This window comes from Phascolarctos cinereus, unplaced genomic scaffold, assembly GCF_003287225.1.
Source record: "Phascolarctos cinereus isolate Bilbo 61053 unplaced genomic scaffold, phaCin_HiC Scaffold_1;HRSCAF=81, whole genome shotgun sequence".
Classification (NCBI taxonomy): domain Eukaryota; kingdom Metazoa; phylum Chordata; class Mammalia; order Diprotodontia; family Phascolarctidae; genus Phascolarctos; species Phascolarctos cinereus.
Genome location: NW_027555514.1, coordinates 249,482,354 through 249,500,496, shown reverse-complemented (window position 1 = coordinate 249,500,496; position 18,143 = coordinate 249,482,354). Strand labels below are relative to the sequence as shown.

General features: G+C 38.5%; 1 pseudogene; it reads right to left on the bottom strand.

Moving 5' to 3' along the window:
* Positions 1 to 6,259, bottom strand: part of LOC110213217 (origin recognition complex subunit 6-like) — a 111,233-nt pseudogene extending 104,974 nt beyond the window's left edge.
* Positions 6,260 to 18,143: the final 11,884 nt, after the last annotated feature.

Genomic DNA, 18,143 nt, shown 5'->3' with positions numbered 1-18,143 from the left:
GTTACTGGGGAAATGACATATGAACTTGAATCTTTTAACAATAAATCCTATATCCCTTCTAGTGTATCATATTCCTTTTATGCATCATTAACTAATACATACTTTTAAGTGTCTACTGTATGCTAGGCCAAGGGGACACCATTACAGACAATGAAACAATCCCTATACACAATGAGTTTAAATTTCTAAATGATTCTCCAAGGCAATATTGATAAATAACTCCATAATAATTTATATATGTATGTATGTATGTATGTATGTATGTATGTATAATACGTTTGCGTGCATGCATCCTAACCTCATTTTTGCCTATAGTTTTGAACTCCAGGCCCACAGGCTCTCTGATCATAGATCAGAATGGATGGAGGAGAATAAATCTATTCCATTTCACAACAGGTTATACTTCCCAGAGAATATAACACTTGCTCTGAGTAAAAACAAAGGGGAAAATAATGGTATTATCTTACTGGGGATCTGATAAATGTACTCCCATTCATAAGTTTCTTTATTCTCATTGACATTTGGAAGTGATAGCTCAGAAATGTTTTTTGAAGACATAAACATCTTACTACTCCTCCATCTTTCTTTATTGAGTTCTTAAATTTTATCCATCCTTAGGATTTACAGTTAAAAGACACCTTAGCGACCATCAGGTTCAATTCCCTCAATTTATAAATGGAGAAACTGAGGCACAGAGAGATTAAATGATTTTCCCAGAGTCAAACAACTGCTTTGTGTCAAAGTCAGGACTTGAATCCAGGTCTTCCTGAATCCAAAGCCTGTTCCCTATGCCTTATGTCAAGCTTCGTCTCAGCTATGTTGCATAATTATATGTATTTACAAGAAATTGTACAACACCTTGATTCTACATACAGCCATGAACAGCATAAGAACCGGCTTTAAAAGCTTGATAATAGGATGTGGTTTCTATCAGTGAAGAGAGTCCTCACTAGTGAAGTCATGGATCCATTCACATATCAAAATATTAAACATATTTGAACTAAACTATGAAAATATTTCTCAATACTTTATAATTTGTAATCAAGTGTTGATATTAAGGTATACCTTTCATAATCCTTTTCCCTGTTTTGATATAATTGCAACATTTTCTTGTCTTAACTCATAAAATTTAAATATATCAGAATTTAATTCTAAATGCAACACACACCTTTGTGACATTGAGCCAATTGCCTAACCTTTAAAATAATGAGATTGTATAAAATTGTATGTATGTGTGTGTGTACACATGCGTGCACTTGCACTTTTCACTTATTTATTTATTCATTAATTTTGTAGAAAATGAATAAAAAAGCACTTAATGAATGAATGAAAAAGCATTTATTAAGTGCTTACTATATGCCAGGAAGTTTTTGGTTGATCCTTTGGCCTCTATGGGAGAGGGGAGAGGACAGGTATGTCCAAAAAGCTTGGCTATTGAATCAGAAAGAACTGCCTTCTTTAAATAGAGAGTGAAGTCTCGACCTCTCATTCTCTTCCTCTTTTGAACATGGAAACTGGTATTCTGCCAGCTTTTCTCTAAATTTCTTGAACGTGGGGAGTGAATTTTCTCCCTTCCCTCTGTCCAGAGTTATCTATGATTTTTATGAGCTTGTACTTACTTAAGCAGGAGACCAAAGCGAATGTTGTCTACCTGCAGCGAACAGGGTGCTCACACACCTCTTCACATGCTCCAAGGAATGGCTGTGTGTATATGTTAATGAATATGTACATGTGCATGTATATGCATTGGATATATTCACATGTATATATACACATGGGGGCAGCTAGGTGGCACAGTGGGTGGAACACTGGGCTTGGAATCAGGAAGACTCATCCTCATGGGTTCAAATCCAGCCTCAGACATTTACTAGCTGTGTGACCTTGGGAAAGTCACTTTACCCTGCTTAGCTCAGTTCCTCATCTGTAAAATGAACCATTGAAGGAAAGGGCAAACCACTCCAGTATCCTGGTCGAGAAAACCAAAAATGCGGTCACAAAGAGTCAGATACAAATGAAACAACTGAACAATAATAACAACAATAATAAAATATATAAACACGTGCATGCAAACACATACACATATGCTTGTACATGAATGTATGCCCACATATGTCCATATATGCATACTATAGGTTATATACATGTACATATACAAATGTATTTATAGGTAATATAAATATATGTGCGTAGATATAATATTGTATATAATAAATTATATCATTCATAAAATATAGATTTGGCCTGTGGAAGACTCAGCTGACAAATGATTATGAGAGCAGGCTGCTTTTTTTCAGTAATCTACCACTGTGCACTAAATTGACATGATGCAGAAAAAGGCTATTGGAGAGAGTGAGTGTGTCTCCAAAGAAAAACCAAATCAGGAGGCCCAGAACTAGGGCAAAGGAGGGAATATTCTCATACTATATGAAAGGGCAAGGACATTCATATTTTGTCCTTTTGTTTAGATTCCCTTTGACCAGACAAAATACCGTCATAAAAGTGATAGAAAGACTCCTAGAAATGAGACCAAGCAGAGGTGAGTCTGAGATCTGCTTCTGCCATCTACCAACTTTATGACCTTGATCAAGTTATTCCATTACCTGGGACTCAGTTGCTTAATCTGTATAAAAGGGTGATAACTGTCTCTCCCACTTTGCTTAGCTCACAGGGTGGTTTCTAGGCTATAATGAGATGATGATGATTGCTGATATTTACATAATGTTTAAGGTTTCCACTTGTCCACTTTCCACCCTTTAGCCTTTACAACAACCCTGAGAGACATGTCCAGGATTTTTCCTGTGAGGAATCTGATACTTAGATGTTACATGACTCATGCTGGGTCACATTGCAAGCAAGTTCCGCAGGCATCATTAGAACCTAAGATCTTCTTAACTCTAAGGCCAGAGTTGTATCCACTATCCTTGCTGATTCCCTGGGGTGTGGAAAATTCCAATATGTCAAGCCATATCATACATTATCAGGTGATCCTTGTGCCATCTTATACCTCATTACATCATCAAAGCCTAACATGCATCTGCATGTGGTAGATGCCATTATAAATATTTATTTATGAGAATACCATTGATTATCAGGGAGAGATCAATAAGCATTTGTGTTGTACAGTATATGGGAGGTTATATTGTTGTTGTTCGGTCATTTCAGTCATGTCTGACTGTCCGTGACTTTCTTGGCAAAGATATTGGAGTGGTTTGCCCTTTCACTGTCCAACTTATTTACATATGGGGAAACTGAGGCAAATAGGGTGAAGTACCCAAGGTCACACAGCTAATAAGTGTCAAAGGCTAGATTTGAACTCAGGAAGTTGAGTCTTCTTGACTTCAGGCCAAGAGCTCTGTACACTGTCTCACCTAGCCGTGAATTATAATGGATTAAGTGATGAAGAGAGACAGTGTGATATAGTGGATAGAGAGTTGACCTTAGAGCCGTAATGCTCAGGGATCAAGTAGGACCTGTGATATGTGGAGATTGGGTGACCATGGGCAAGTTACTTAAACTCTTAGTGCTAGGAGTAACTCGCTAACACTGTAAATTTCAGAGTAGCTGGCAGCTTGAACTGATGGAGAGAGTTTCCTCACTGAGATGATAGAATCAGAGATTCGCAGCTAGAAGTCACATTAAAGCTCATTGTATCTGACTCTCTCATTACATAGAGGAGGAAAGGGAAGGTTAAGTTACTTACCCTTGGTCCCAGAACTAGTACAAGGATTTGAACTCAGCCTTGCTGACTTCAAACCCAGTCCTCCATCTACTATGCCACCAACTGCCTCTAGGAGTTACCTCCTCCAGTGAAACCCAAAGTCCACCTCCTACCTCTAAGTATGATGCTGAGGATTTGGGAAATGGAGAAGATATAATATATTTAGTACATTTATTGAAAGCATACTTAATACAATAAAATATAATTAATAGTGAAAGTACAAAATGGTTAAATTCCCAGTAAAACATTGCACTTCAGGATGCAACTGTCCAAAGGAATTTGCTAGTAAAAGGATCAGCAGTCATCTCTAACTATGAAGATCTGGGGGTGGCCTGTAGTGTTAGTTGGGGCTAGCTCCCCAGCAAAGGATCTTTCAGGCCAACTGGATAGAGTGCCTATCTCATACTTCTCGGTCTATTTACCAGTGTTCTGCTCTGGCAAATTAACATTTTCAAATGTGACCCAGAAAGAAAAAGGTCAAAAGCACCGCCCTAATTCATGCAGTTTCCAAAAATGACTAATTTATTCTTAGTATACCTCCCGGTGCGGGGTAGAGGGGGAGGAGAATCTGGCTCAGCAATTAGTCATTTGAAAATGTTGCCAAGTGCAAAAGTAGCTTAGTGTCAAGAATAGCAGTGAGTTGTGTTTCTGAAGTGATTAAGATAAGATAGAAAAAAATGAATGGTTCCACAGAGGGAGAAAATGCGATAAAAATAAAGAAGGCATGATTTGAATTCAGTATTATGAAAAACTGGAATTATCTGACTTGCCAGGTGAATGCCTTAAATGTTCCAAGTACTGCTTCTTTCTTCTGCATCACAGAATGTCAGCAATGGAAAAGATCACTGCAAGGGTCATCCAGTTCATTTCCTACCTGCCCAAGAATCCCCTGTCTATCATCTCCGTCAAGCGGCCATCCAGTTCCATCGTAAAGACTACGAAGCCTGGGACAGCCAGAGCCTCCTGAGGCAGCTCATTCCACTTTCTGCTATCCCTAGTATTTAGGATGACTTTCTTTACATCGAGATTCAAGCCACCTCTTAGCAACTTTCACCTCATTCTGCCCCCTGAGGCCAAGCAGAGTAACAGTGACATGACAATCACTCAGATAATTTAAGGTAATTCCTAGGACTCCCAGAAATCTCATCTTCTTCTTACTAAGAATCCTAACTTCCTTTAACCAGTCCTTCTGTGATTTGATCTTTACATCTCTAATTATCTTGGTAGTACTACTCTGGACACACACACACTTATATATACATATACATACACATACACACACATACATATGCACACATATGTACACACATATGTATATATGCATATACACACAGACATATATATTTGAGGAGCAGGAGTTGGGGTGAAGTTTGGACATATGATTTCATAGGTGCACATGGTATAGCAACGCTAGAATGAATACTTCCTCCACCGATGAATATCTCTAGTAACTTATAGGTTTAGAGGGTTGCTTGGAAACATGGAAAGGTTAAGGATTTTGCCCACAGTCATCAAGAATGACAATGACAAGTCAGAATCAAGACTTGAATGCAAGTACTTCTGTTCTCAGCAAGCCCACTGTGTTCTATACTCTACAGATTCCCCAGTTTGACAGTTTGTGAGTTGGTCTAGAACGGTGATTTCATTGGCATCGAGGAACTCCTGCCAAGGAAGACTCCTTCTGTCAGCTCAGAGTAATCAGTCAAACAGCAAACATTTATTAAGCTAGTCAGTGATAGAAAGAAAAAGCCAAAAATAGTACCTGCCCTCAAGGAGGTTACATTTTAATGGAGAATAAATAAAACATAATATACAAGACGTGGAAGGTCACATTAGAGGTGATTCTAGCAGCTAGGGATACCAGCAAAACCCTCCAAGAAGAGTTTGGAAGGGGTGGTCCTTAAGCTAAGACTTAAAGGAAGCCAGAAAGTCTAAGAGTCAGAGGTTGGGAAGGAGAACATTCTAGACATGGGAAATAACCCACGCAAATGCAGAGGCATTCAATGCTTATATGCAAGTGTGAAGGGAATTTTGACTTTCATATTAATTTATATGATATAGTTGTGAATATACTAATAATTTAGATTTTCAGAATTACCTCTTCTGGCTTACAAGTCAGAAGCTCACAGTGCAGCTTGATATGATCAATAAAACCTTGACAATGCTCTCACAATCACCACATTCTTGTGCCTGTGTACCTTAAATGAAGCAAATCAAAACTGTAGAAACGTTCCTATCACAGCTCTGGCCCTTCACCCATTAAGTGATGACCCCTGAAGATTTGACTCCAGAATTGTATTATCCTCCACTTGTAGGCTTGTCGTGGGAAACCACTCAGGCCCTGGGAAATGATTGTTTGTAATCCACCATCCCCTCCCTTCCCACTTGTGATTTATGTATAAATCTCTGCCTTCACTACAGCAAAGTGGAATTCTGATCAGAAGAATTCCCGATTTGCAAATCTGTTCCTCATAATGAAACTAATTAATTAAACCTTTACTTGGTTACTGGCACTTTGTCTTTGGCCTGCTGTTTCGTCATTCTCGGGTTAGAGACTGGCTCAGTAAAATCTTGTTAACATTAATTGGTGTCAGAAGTGTTTAAATTATTAGTATATTCACTACACATATATCAATTAACATGAAAATCATAATTCCATTCATACAAGGAACAGGAATTTCAATATGGCTGGAACCTGTGGTAAAGTAGATAAGATTAGAAAAGTTTGGAAGTGCTAGCTGGTGAAGAGTTTTAAATGCCAAACAGGGTTTTACTTTGGGCCTTGGAGATGACAGGGAGAGACTGATGTTTATTGAGGGAAAGGTAGGTGATGAGGGGACATGAAATGGTCAAACTTAGACATTAGAAAAATCATTTTGGTAACTGAGTGGAGGGTCAATGAAAGTGGGAATAGACTTGAGGAAGGAAAGCCAGTTTGAAGGCTACTGTAATAGTCCAAGTTAGAAGGCCTAACTGGGGTGGTGGCTGTGAGTGGAGGGAAGAAAAGGTATAGCTTGATGTTGTAGAGAAAGAAATTGCAAGATTGGGCAACTGATTGGAGATGTGGGGTGAATGGGTGAATAGTTGAATATGATACTGAAGTTAAAAACTTTAGTAACTGGAAAGATGATGGTGCCCTTGACAGTAATAGAGAAGTTTAGAAGAGTGGAGATTTGGGGAGGGGGTAGATAATTTCAAAAACATCTTGAGTTTGAGCTGCCTACAGGATGTCCAGTTTAAAATGAGCAACAAGTAGCTTGTGCTGTAGGACTGGAGTTCAGGATAGAGACTAGGTCTAGGAAAATAGATCTGGGAATTATTTGTATAGAAATGATTGTTAAAATTAGGGGAGTTTGTGAGATCTCCAAGTAAGAGAATGTTGAAAGAAAGAGAAAGAAGAGGGCCCAGGACAGAGACTTGGGGGACACCTACAATTAGTGGTTAAATTTCCAGCAAAAAAGAAACTGTGGAGTGATCAGGCACATAGGAGGTAAACCGAGAGAGAAGAGAGCTGCAAAAACTTGTAAAAGAGGGAATATACAGGTGGGCCCCAGAGTATAGTTTTGCAGAGAGGTCAAAAGGGATTAGGACCAAGAAGTCATTTCATCACGAAGATGTGATTTTCAATTTTGGAGAGAGCAACTGCATTTGGATGATGAAGCTGGAAGCCATATTTCAGAGGATTTACAAGAGACCGACTGAATAGAGGCACCAAGTGTAGTTAACTTTCTCAGGGCATGTAGTGGTAGAGAGAAGAGATATAGGATGATATGTAGCAGGTATGATAGGATCTAGTAAGGGTTCTTTTTAAGGGTAAAGGAGAGTTGGATATGTTTTTAGCTAGCCAAAAAGATATCAGTAAATAAGGAGACAGAGAGAGAGAGAGAGAGAGAGAGAGAGAGAGAGAGAGAGAGAGAGAGAGAGAGAGAGAGGACAGATAGACAGAAAAAGAGCAAACAAGTGGAGAGACAGAGACAAAGGGAGAAAGGGAGAAAAGAAGGAAGGAGGAAGGAAAGCAAGAAAGCAAGAGAAGATAATGGTGGGGGAAAATCTCCCAGAGAACATGCCTGGGGAGAGTATCAAAGGTAAGTGTAGAGAAGCAAGTAGGAGGGTTACTTTATCAGAGACTGGAGAGAAAGTGGAGACAATGTGAAATCTTTTCAGAGGAATGAGAGATGAGGAGGAATTCATACAGTGAATGGCCTTTTTTCAGGAAAATAGAAGGCGAGTCCTCAGTAGAGAGGATGAGGGGAGGAAATGACATAGGAGGCTTGAAAGGTAAAGAAAAGGTTCAGAAGTTGCTGGGTGAAGGGAATTGTTCCCTATCTTATAGAATCAGTTTGGGAGAATTAGGTAAGATTACCTTGCTATGGTAAAATCTCAGCTGAGATTAGCTAGAAAACAACTGATTACGGATGAAGTCACCATGATTTTATAGGCTTTGCCCCCTCTTTTCAATAACACATGAGTTGGTGTGGAGGAGGTAAATGATAAAAGTAATCCTGGATTGGGATTTGACAAGGTACCATTGGCCTGGAACAAGGTAGTGATATATTCAAGGAGAGAAGATAGTGTCCAATTGAATTCTACACTACAAGTCAGCACCTGCTATGTAACTTTTTGTCTGAGAGAGTTGCCTGGGCCATTGGGAAGATAAATACTACCATTACCATTAGTAATAATAGTCATTTTCAAAAGAGTTTGTAGGCACAATCTCATTTAATCCTCGGAAAAGCCCTGTGTAACAAGGAGTGATTAAGTCCATTTTACAGATGAAGAAATTGAAACCCAGAGAGGTTAAGTGTCTTTCTCAATGTCACACAGGCCACTATGAGTCATGGGCCAGACTTGAACCCAGGTCTTTCTGAATTCAAGGTCAATCCTATCCACTATGTCACATTGACTCTCCAGCAATCCCCTTCCTAAAATGTAAAGCCCAAACCTGAATGTAATACCTCAGCCAGAGTACAATCAAGATAGAGTGGGGTGATACCATGAAGCTTAGATCAGCTCCTTAGTACTTTCTTTTGTGGTGTTTGTTAGATAAAGCAAAGCCCAATTGTATGCTGTTTAATAATTTAATTTAGCACATATTCAGCTGCACCTTCTATAAGCAAAACAGTCTCAAAATAGGAAATGCTGAAACATGGAAGATTCTGCTCTCCTGTCCTTTCCTTTCCCCATTCACCCCTTCCCTTCTCCATTTCTTTTACTCTCTCTTCTTCTCTCCTTCCTCTTCTCTCCTTTTTTATTCTCCTTTTCCCTTTCATCTCCTCTGTTCCCTGCTACCTTCCCTTTTTTTGCATGTCTTCTGCTCTCCACTACTTTTCTTTTCTTGCCATGCTTTGCCTTGCCTTGACAAGACTTGGCCTCTTTATCTCTTTTTTGACATGAGCTACTTTACCCCCCTCCCTGGGCTATCTAGTAACCTCCTCCTATTCCCAAGGGAGTACCACATTTCTATCTGACAATGTAGAAACGTATCGGCTTAGCCTACTGCGACTCAGAACTTCTGAGCTCTAAAGATCCACCAGTCTCAGCCTCCCTGGTACCAGATATATAGCATCTTGCCTGGTGAAGGACGGCATTTTAATGAAACCATTGCTATTGAAGAAACCGCAGTAGACGAATCTAATGATTGCCATAGCCTCGATCCCCTGTCAAGTTTGCCTCTTGTTTTATTTACATGTGTGTCTATAGTTTACTGGAATAACCTCATGAAATATACATTCAACTTTCACAAGAATCTCAAGGGAAGAGTAGTAATACTGTTTTATACTGCCCTAGTTAACAATGAATGAACAATATGGTGCAGTATATTTAACTTGAGATACATGCCTGGAGTAGTCACAATCATTCTCTTGTAATTGTGAGGATGAGTGATATGAAGGAAAAAGCAGAGATTTATTTAACCAGCCAGCATCAATTCCTTCCCTAAGAGAACAGGGAGTTTACTCTATGCATTTGTAGGTGCTCTCTTCAATATGAACAGAAAACACAAGGAGCTCTTTGCTAGATCTACTGCGTAAAACTGTGTAAATGTCACAGTTGAGGCATGGGTAATACCTATAAGGATAAAAGGAACTGAGCAAAGGCATAATTACATTTATGTTTATGATTCTTTGCCCAAAGCTAATTGTTTATGTAGGAGCTTCTGTCTTTTATATATGCCTTTAGTAAGTAAAAGCAGGTTTCTATTTGTGGTATTCTTTGGAATTTATTTATTTGTTTGATTTATTTTTTTTCCTGAATTCATATTCCTAGTGTCTGGCAAATAGAAATCACTTAATAAATGATTATCGATAGACTTGTTAACCTAGAAGCAGCACTTACGTGGTTTCTAAGGGAATTATCCTTCTCTGCTTCAACCTTACTATTAAATCAGTTATCTTTCCTTATACTGTAATGTCTTATATCCCCCTCCTCTCCATATAATTCCCATGTCCTGATCCTGATTCAGATTATCATTATATCTCATCTGGACCACTGCAATAGAACCACTGAAATAGACTTCTTCTTTTAGTAGGTCCTATAGAATAGAATTAGCTTTCTAATACACAGTGATGATTTATGTGTCTCCTCCACTCAAAAATATTTAACAGATCCCTATTGTACACAGCCAATAAAGTTCAAGCTATTTAATATGATATTCAAGGTCTGGATGGCACAGTGAATAGAGCTCCAGCCTTGGAGTCAGGAGGACCTGAGTTCGAATCTGGCATTGGACACTTGACACTGACTAGCTGTGTGACCCTGGGAAAGTCACTTAACCCAGTTTGCCCCACCAAAAAGCAAAAAAAAAAAAATGCCATAAATAGAGTCCACCATATCTCTCCAGCCTTACCTCACATTTCTTTTCAAGTACAGTATGCTCTAAGCAAAGTGGGTCACTTAGTGTTTCTTAATTATTGTTCCATATTTTCTTGCCTTTGTGCTTTGAATTTCTGTGTCTAGAATGTCTTTATCTCTATTTGTTCAGTTCTTGCCCTGCTCAAATGACCCCTCCCTCATGAAGTCTACCTTCATTCCTCCTTTTGGAAGTCGGTACCTGAACTTTCACAGTGTTTTTGGGCCTCTCTTTTTCATTGGCTCTGTTTTGTCATTATTTGGGTTTTTGCCTTTTCTCCTTCACTAGATTATCAGCTTCTTGTGGGCAAAAATCCTATACTTTTGATTTTCCTATCCCACTTACCTTCTAGAATTTCAAATAATAGGCATTTGGTAAATGACTTATTAAATGAATTTGTCCATAGTTTTTTTCTTTCTATAGATGTTAGAAAATGATGATGTTGAGACATATATTTATATGATAGTGCTAAACCAGAAAAATAAATTTCATCAGAAATTATCAAATTAATTAACCAATTTTATCCATTATAAAAATAAATTTTATGAGTTTTACTTGAATATAAGAACCTATACAGATGTCTAATCCTATTCCCATTGGGCTTGCTTGCAGCTTAGCCCTCATAGCTTCCATCATTTGGGGGGGGGCAGAGCCAAGATGGCAGAGAGAAAGCAGTGACTTGCTTGAGCTGTCCCCCAAACCCCTCAAAATACCCATAAAAAATGGCTCTAAACAAATTCTGAAGCAGCAGAACCCACAAAAAGACAGAGTGAAACAAATTTCCAGCCCAAGACAACCTGGATGATTAATCAGAAAGGTGTATTGGGCCGGGCTGGGAGCGCAGCGTGGGCGCGCAGGCTGTAGCAAACCTGGAGCAGGCCTCAGAGGACTGAATTGTGGGCAGCTGTGGAGATTTCCAGACTTCTCAATCCATGAATGCCAAGACAACATAGAAGGTCAGTGGGAAAGGTCTGTTTCTGTCGGTGGTCAGAAAGGAAGGCGGGGTCTCAGCTCCATTCCCCAAGAGCGTGGCCCTGGGTGAGGCAGCTGCTTCCTGAGCTTCTGGCCCACAGACTGAGGGGGAATCCAGTGGCTGATCAGACAGGGACTGCAGGGATCTGTTTGCCAGTGCTGAGGCAGGAATCTCTTGCTTTAGCCCTGTTTGGATCTGGGTCACAGTTCTGGGCGGCAGTGCTGGGGTGAGGAGGAGAGCTGGCGTGGTGGAGCTTGTAGTGGCTGTAGAGAGGAGCCCCTCCTCACAGTTCCAGGACAGAAAGGAATACTTGTGGTCACAGGCCAGGAAAGGAGTAAACACCTGGCCCCTTATCATACCACCTTGGAAGAATGGAAAATTTACAAGTCCCTACAAGTATCTCTGAAAACAGCTATACAAACCCCTGAAGCTTAGGACAATACATTCTCCACATTGGAAGCAGACTCTTACCTTAACAAAGAGTTTAAAACTCAAGTAATTGACTGGGATCATGAGCAAACAGCGCAAAAAGAGTCAGACTATATTATCTTACTTTGGTGACAAAGAAGATCAAAATATACAACCAGAAGACAACAAAATCAAAGCTCCTACATCCAAAGTCTCCAAGAAAAATATGAATCAGTCCCCGGCCTTGGAAGAGCTCAGAAGGGATTTTGAGAAGCAAGTAAGGGAAGTAGAGGAAAAACTGGGAAGAGAAATGAGAGTGATGCAAGAAAATCATGAAAAACAAGTCAACAGCTACTGAAGAAAATAACACCTTAAAAAACAGCCTAACCCAAATGGCAAAAGAGGTCCAAAAAGCCAATGAGGAGAAAAATGCCCTAAAAAGAAAAATTGGCCAAATGGAAAAGGAAGTCCAAAAGATTACTGAAGAAAATACTTCCTTAAAAATTAGAATAGAGCAATTGGAAGACAGTGACTTTATGAGAAATCAAGACACTGTAAAACAAATCCAAAAGAATGAAAAATTAGAAAACAATGTGAAATATCTCATTGGAAAAACAACTGACCTGGAAAATAGATCCAGGAGAGAGAATTTAAAAATTATTGGACTATCTGAAAGCCATGATCAAAAAAGAGCCTAGACATCATCTTTCAAGAAATTATCAAGGAAAACTGCCCTGATATTTAGAACCAGAGGGCAAAATAGAAATTGAAAGAATCCACAGATCTCCTCCTGAAAGAGATCCCCAAAGGAAAACTCCTAGGAATATTGTAGCCAAATTCCAGAGTTCCCAGGTCAAGGAGAAAATATTACAAGCTGCCAGAAGGAAACAATTCAAGTACTGTGGAAACACAATCAGGATAACACAAGATTTAGCAGCTTCTACATTAAAGGACCACAGGGCATGGAATATAATATTCCAGAGGGCAAAGGAGATAGGATTACAACCAAGAATCACCTACCCAGCAAAACTGAGTATAATCCTTCAGGAGAAAAAAATGGTCATTCAGTGAAATAGAGGACTTTCAAGCATTCCTGATGAAAAGACCAGAGCTAAACAGAAAATTTGACTTTCAAATACAGGACTCCAGTGGAACATGAAGAGGTAAACAGGAAAGAGAAATCATAAGAGACTTATTAAGATTGAACTGTTTACATTCCTGCATGGAAAGATGATATTTGTAACTCATGAGAATTGTCAGTATTAGGGTAGTTGAAGGAAAAAAATTTATGTATGTATAATAGATAGATAGAGGGCACAGGGAGTTGAAGATTAAGGGGTCATATCTGGAGAATAAAATTAAGGGATGAGAGAGGTTATACTCGGAGAAGAAAGGGAGAGGTAGAATGGGGTAAATTATCTACAAAAAAAAAGAAAAGAAAAGTCTCTCACAGTGGAGGGGAAACAGGGGAAGGTGAGAGGGAATGAGGAATCTTATTCTCATAGGATTTGGCTTAAGGAGGGAATAACATACACATTCAATTGGGTATGGAAATTTGTGTTACCCTACAGGAAAATAGGGGGAGAAGGGGACAAGAGAGCATGGGGGTGATAGAGAGGAGGGCAGATTGGGAAAGGGAGTAATCAGAAGTAAATACTTCTGAGGAGGACAGGGTCAAAAGAAAGAATAGAATAGATGGGAGGGCAGGATAGGATTAAGGGAAATAGAGTTAGTTTTTCACAACATGTCTACTAAGGAAGTATTTTGCATAACTGCACATGTACAACCTATATTGAGTTGATTGCCTTTTCAATGAGGGTGGGTGGGGAGGGAGGAAGGGAGAAAATTCGGAACTCAAAGTTTTAAAAACACATGTCTTAAAAAAATGTTTTCACATGCAACTGGGAAATAACAAATACAGGAAATGGGGGTACAGAAGTCTATCCTGCTCTATAGGAAAATAGAAGGGGAAAGGAATAAGGAAAGGGAGGGGGGAGAGATAGAAGTGAAGGCCGACCAGGGGAAGGGGTATTCAGAATGCATGCCATCTTGGGAAGGGGGAAGGGGTGAGAAATTTGGAACTCAAAAACTTGTGGAAGTGAATATTGAAAACTGAAAATAAATAAATTTATATTTGAAAGAGAAAACAATTTAAATGTAAAATAAAAAAAATTTTAAAAAGGAAAAAAAAGAAAAAGATAACTTCTATCATTTGGGGTGTGGTACTTCTATGGAGAAGGGTCCAACCATTCCCAGCAATTGCCACTCACAGGGCAGCCAGACTGGCTGAAGCAACAAGGTACAATGAGGAAGAGACAATAGGCAGTATGCACCAGGCCTATCAACCCACCATTGCCACCTTCACTATTATCTTCCCTCAGACCCTGGTGGAGATAGCTCAGGATTCTGAACCCAAAAGCTTTTGTTGTAGCAATGATTCCAGCCTACTATCTGTAGCCATTATTTTGAGATGCAACCCCTGTGGAGACCTGACCTGGGATGTGCTCTTGCAGGTGTTACAGATATATCAATTGAGGACCCAGAAAGGAAAGTTCTTGTCATCAGAGTCTGCAGCACTGTCCAATGGTCCAATGTCAGAATTTGCCATGGTGTTATCAGTGGAAATGATATCAAAGAAGAGGCATTATCATCTGTTTTCCACTGTATTCTAAGAACCATAACATCTTTCCATCTGACGTACTGCTGAAACTGTCCATATATGTTATCTCTCCATGTGTAATGTAAGCTTTTGGGGAGCAAGGACTATATTCCTTTTATATTTATATTTTCAAAATTTAGTATAGTGCTTCGTACATAGTCAGTGTTGAATAAAAGCTAAGTCCAAGAGTATGTCCCTTGTGTATGAACTTACTGTGTATCAGTCAGTTATCTTCAGTGTGAAAGAGCGTGTCCTAGTGCTGAGCAAGTTCATTCTTAATCAAATTAATTTGACACCTCATTAAGGAAAAGATAGAGTTAGCAGAATCTTAATAATCTCATTCTGGACATACCTTCCTCATTTATACAGTATTATATGTGCCTTTAGTTCTTATTATTTTTCTTTGTATCACTTTGTAGGTCTTTATGTATTTCCTTGTACTTATCACATTTGTCATTTTACTCATCTCATAATGTTTTATTAATGTGCTATTCTTTAAATATTGGTTGTACAACTTTTGTGCTATTATAAAATTGATTATGAATGTTATTACATGGAAAAGTCCATTTTTTACCGTTTCTGATATTTAGGGTAAAGTCTCAATAATGCAATCTCTAAGTCAAAATCACATACCCTTAACTACATTATAGACTTTTCTTATAGAGCCTTACCACCTATCAACTTTGTCCTTTGCCTGACCCACTATTAACCCTGATAGGTAAAAAGCAGATTCTAATGCAACAAAGGTCATTGAGATAGAACAGAGGTTCCCAAATTTATTTGGCCTACCACCCCCTTTTCAAGGAAAAAATGTTACTCAGTTTCCACCCCCCAGAAATCTATTTTTTAACCCTTTAACATTTTTGAAATTTGCACCATTTCAAATACATATGTGTGTGTGTGTGTATACATATATACATATATATATATGTATGTATTTAAATGACACATCTTAAATTTAATAATTTATTGCAAATTTATGGGGATTTTTCCTGCATTGAAATTTTGATGATGCAATATTGCATCATGTAACCATGAGTATCATATTGTAAACAAGTCATTACATGCATATACTCCCGCCACTGCATTCTGCACTTCCTGACAATGCATGATATGCTCACCTGCCAATACTTGCTTGTTAAGATCTGTCAGTGGACTTGAGCACTGAGGAGATAAAACTTGCATTTTGTGTGTTTATTTGAAAAATAATGTAAATACTATGACTAACTCTGTTACACAACATATGAAACATGTACAAATGGTTTTTCAAAATTTTCATATTTTCTCTTCTTATGCCTCTGCCCTCTTATTTTTATTCAGTGACCCTCATTTGTTCCCAAAGCTACTAATGCCCCCCAGATTGTTTCAGCATCCCTTAGGGGGTGGTATCACCCACTTTGGGAACCTATGAGATAAAGGAAAAGATAGCAAAATCTGGAAAAATAGGTAGATATCAAGTCAGAGTCAGGTTTGGGATACTGGACAGATAGGTCAGGCCGTTTCGAGATAGACATATCAAAATGATATATTAAAGATCAGTCATTAATCAGAACCAAGTGCCAGTATGGGAAGAAGCTAAGGAGTAAGGAGAATATGGAAGCCAGGACAAAAAAAAAATGAAGAAGCAGAAAATCTTAAGAAGAGGTATTTTATGAAGTCTTATATAACAATGGCATAAGAAAAGTCAAGAAAACCAAAGATGAGGATCTGAATAAGATCAGAGAGGCCTGAAAGATATAATATCTAGCCAGGACAGATTAACAGTTAGGTCATTAGGTAGTATCAGAGACAGCCATGAAAGTAACTTAAGACTAGTATATAAGAAGAGTCTTGATTTGGGAAGAAGGAGCAATGGATGATAGGTAAATGAACAGCCAAGGGAATCATTTTATCAGAGCTGTGCATTAGGAAAATTATGTGAACTGTAAAATTTAAAAGTTTTTAATAAATAAAAGACCAGGTGATACAAGTGTTCTTAATCATTTTTTTGGGTCATGGACCCCTCTGACAGTATAGTGAAGCCCATGATCTCCTTTTAAAAATAATGTTTAATACACATCAAATTGAATGGGATTACAAAGAAAATCAAATATGTTGAAATACGACTGTCAAAATATGAAAAAAATAAATTCAAAAACTCTCTGAAATCTGTCCAATGACCTCTAAAGAGACCACAGATCCCCAGTTTAAGTAACTCTGGTCTAATGACTCTAACCCAAATATATAGCCAAATAGGAATCTCTTCTATAACACCACTGTCAAGGGTTTGTTTATTCTCTTCTTGAAGACCCTAGTGACAGGGAAATTAGAACTTCTTGAGAAAGCCCATTCCACTTTTGGATAGCTCTAATTGTTTTGAAATGTTTTATTATATGAAAAAAATGACTACCACTACTCTGTTTGATAGAATGTAAGTTTCTCGAGGGTAGCTAATAGACTTCCAGCTCCTACAACAGTGACTGGTATAGGGTAGGCACTTAATAAAGACCGTTGATTGATTGATAGATTGAATGATCCTCTTATTTTCAATAGTAAACAAGTCATAAAAGAGAGGGCATAAGATAGAAAGTAGTGCCCACCAAAGATGTTCAGCATTGTCATAGAGGAAGTTTTAAGTAAAGTCCAAATGGATGAGAGATTTTGTCAAAATAGCAAGGTTCTCTAGACTCCTCCAAATTACCCACTGAATAAATTATTGTTAACTCTCAGTCCAGTGTTATTTCAAGTATACCTCACAGCCTGACTTTTTATGTAAGTGATTTGTCTTTTGGTCATTCCAGTCATGTCCAACTTTTTGTGACCCCATTTAGGGTTTTCTGGGCAAAGTTACTGAAGTAGTTTGTCATTTCCTTCTCTAACTCATTTTATAGATGAGGAAACGGAGGCAAATGGTGTTAAGTAATTTGCCCAGGGTCACTATATCCATGATAATTGCCTTGAACTCATTTGTATTACTCAGCTTTACCAAATCACACAAATACCTTAAATGTTTTCATGTTTTAGAGTTATAGAGTGGTATAGTGTATAGAGTACTAGGGGTGGTGTCAGGAAGGAGTAGGTTCAAATAATACATTTGCATTTGCTAGCTAAATGATCATGGACAAATCACGTAATCTCTGTGTTGTGAGCAATTCTCAAGAATTTATGTCATAAGGGGCGGCTAGGTGGCACAGTGGAGAAAGCTTCAGCCTTGGAGTCAGGAGGACCTGAGTTCAAATCTGGCCTCAGACACTTGACATTTACCAGCTGTGTGACCCTGGGTAAGTCACTTAAGCCCATTGCCTAGCCAAAAACAAACAAACAAACCAAGAATTTATGTCATAAGCCATTCATAAGTTGGAGGAAATTCCCTACATTGATGAAATCACAACATGTTTTGCATAGATTAGCTTTCATTGTAATCTGTTGATTATTTCCCTTGAACTACACAAAATCTCATTTGGAGAATATTCTGATAAAATATAATTCCCATATTCCAGAAGGCCAGGAAATGGAAGTGGGTTAACATTAACATGATCCAAGATTTTGTTAGTGCCTG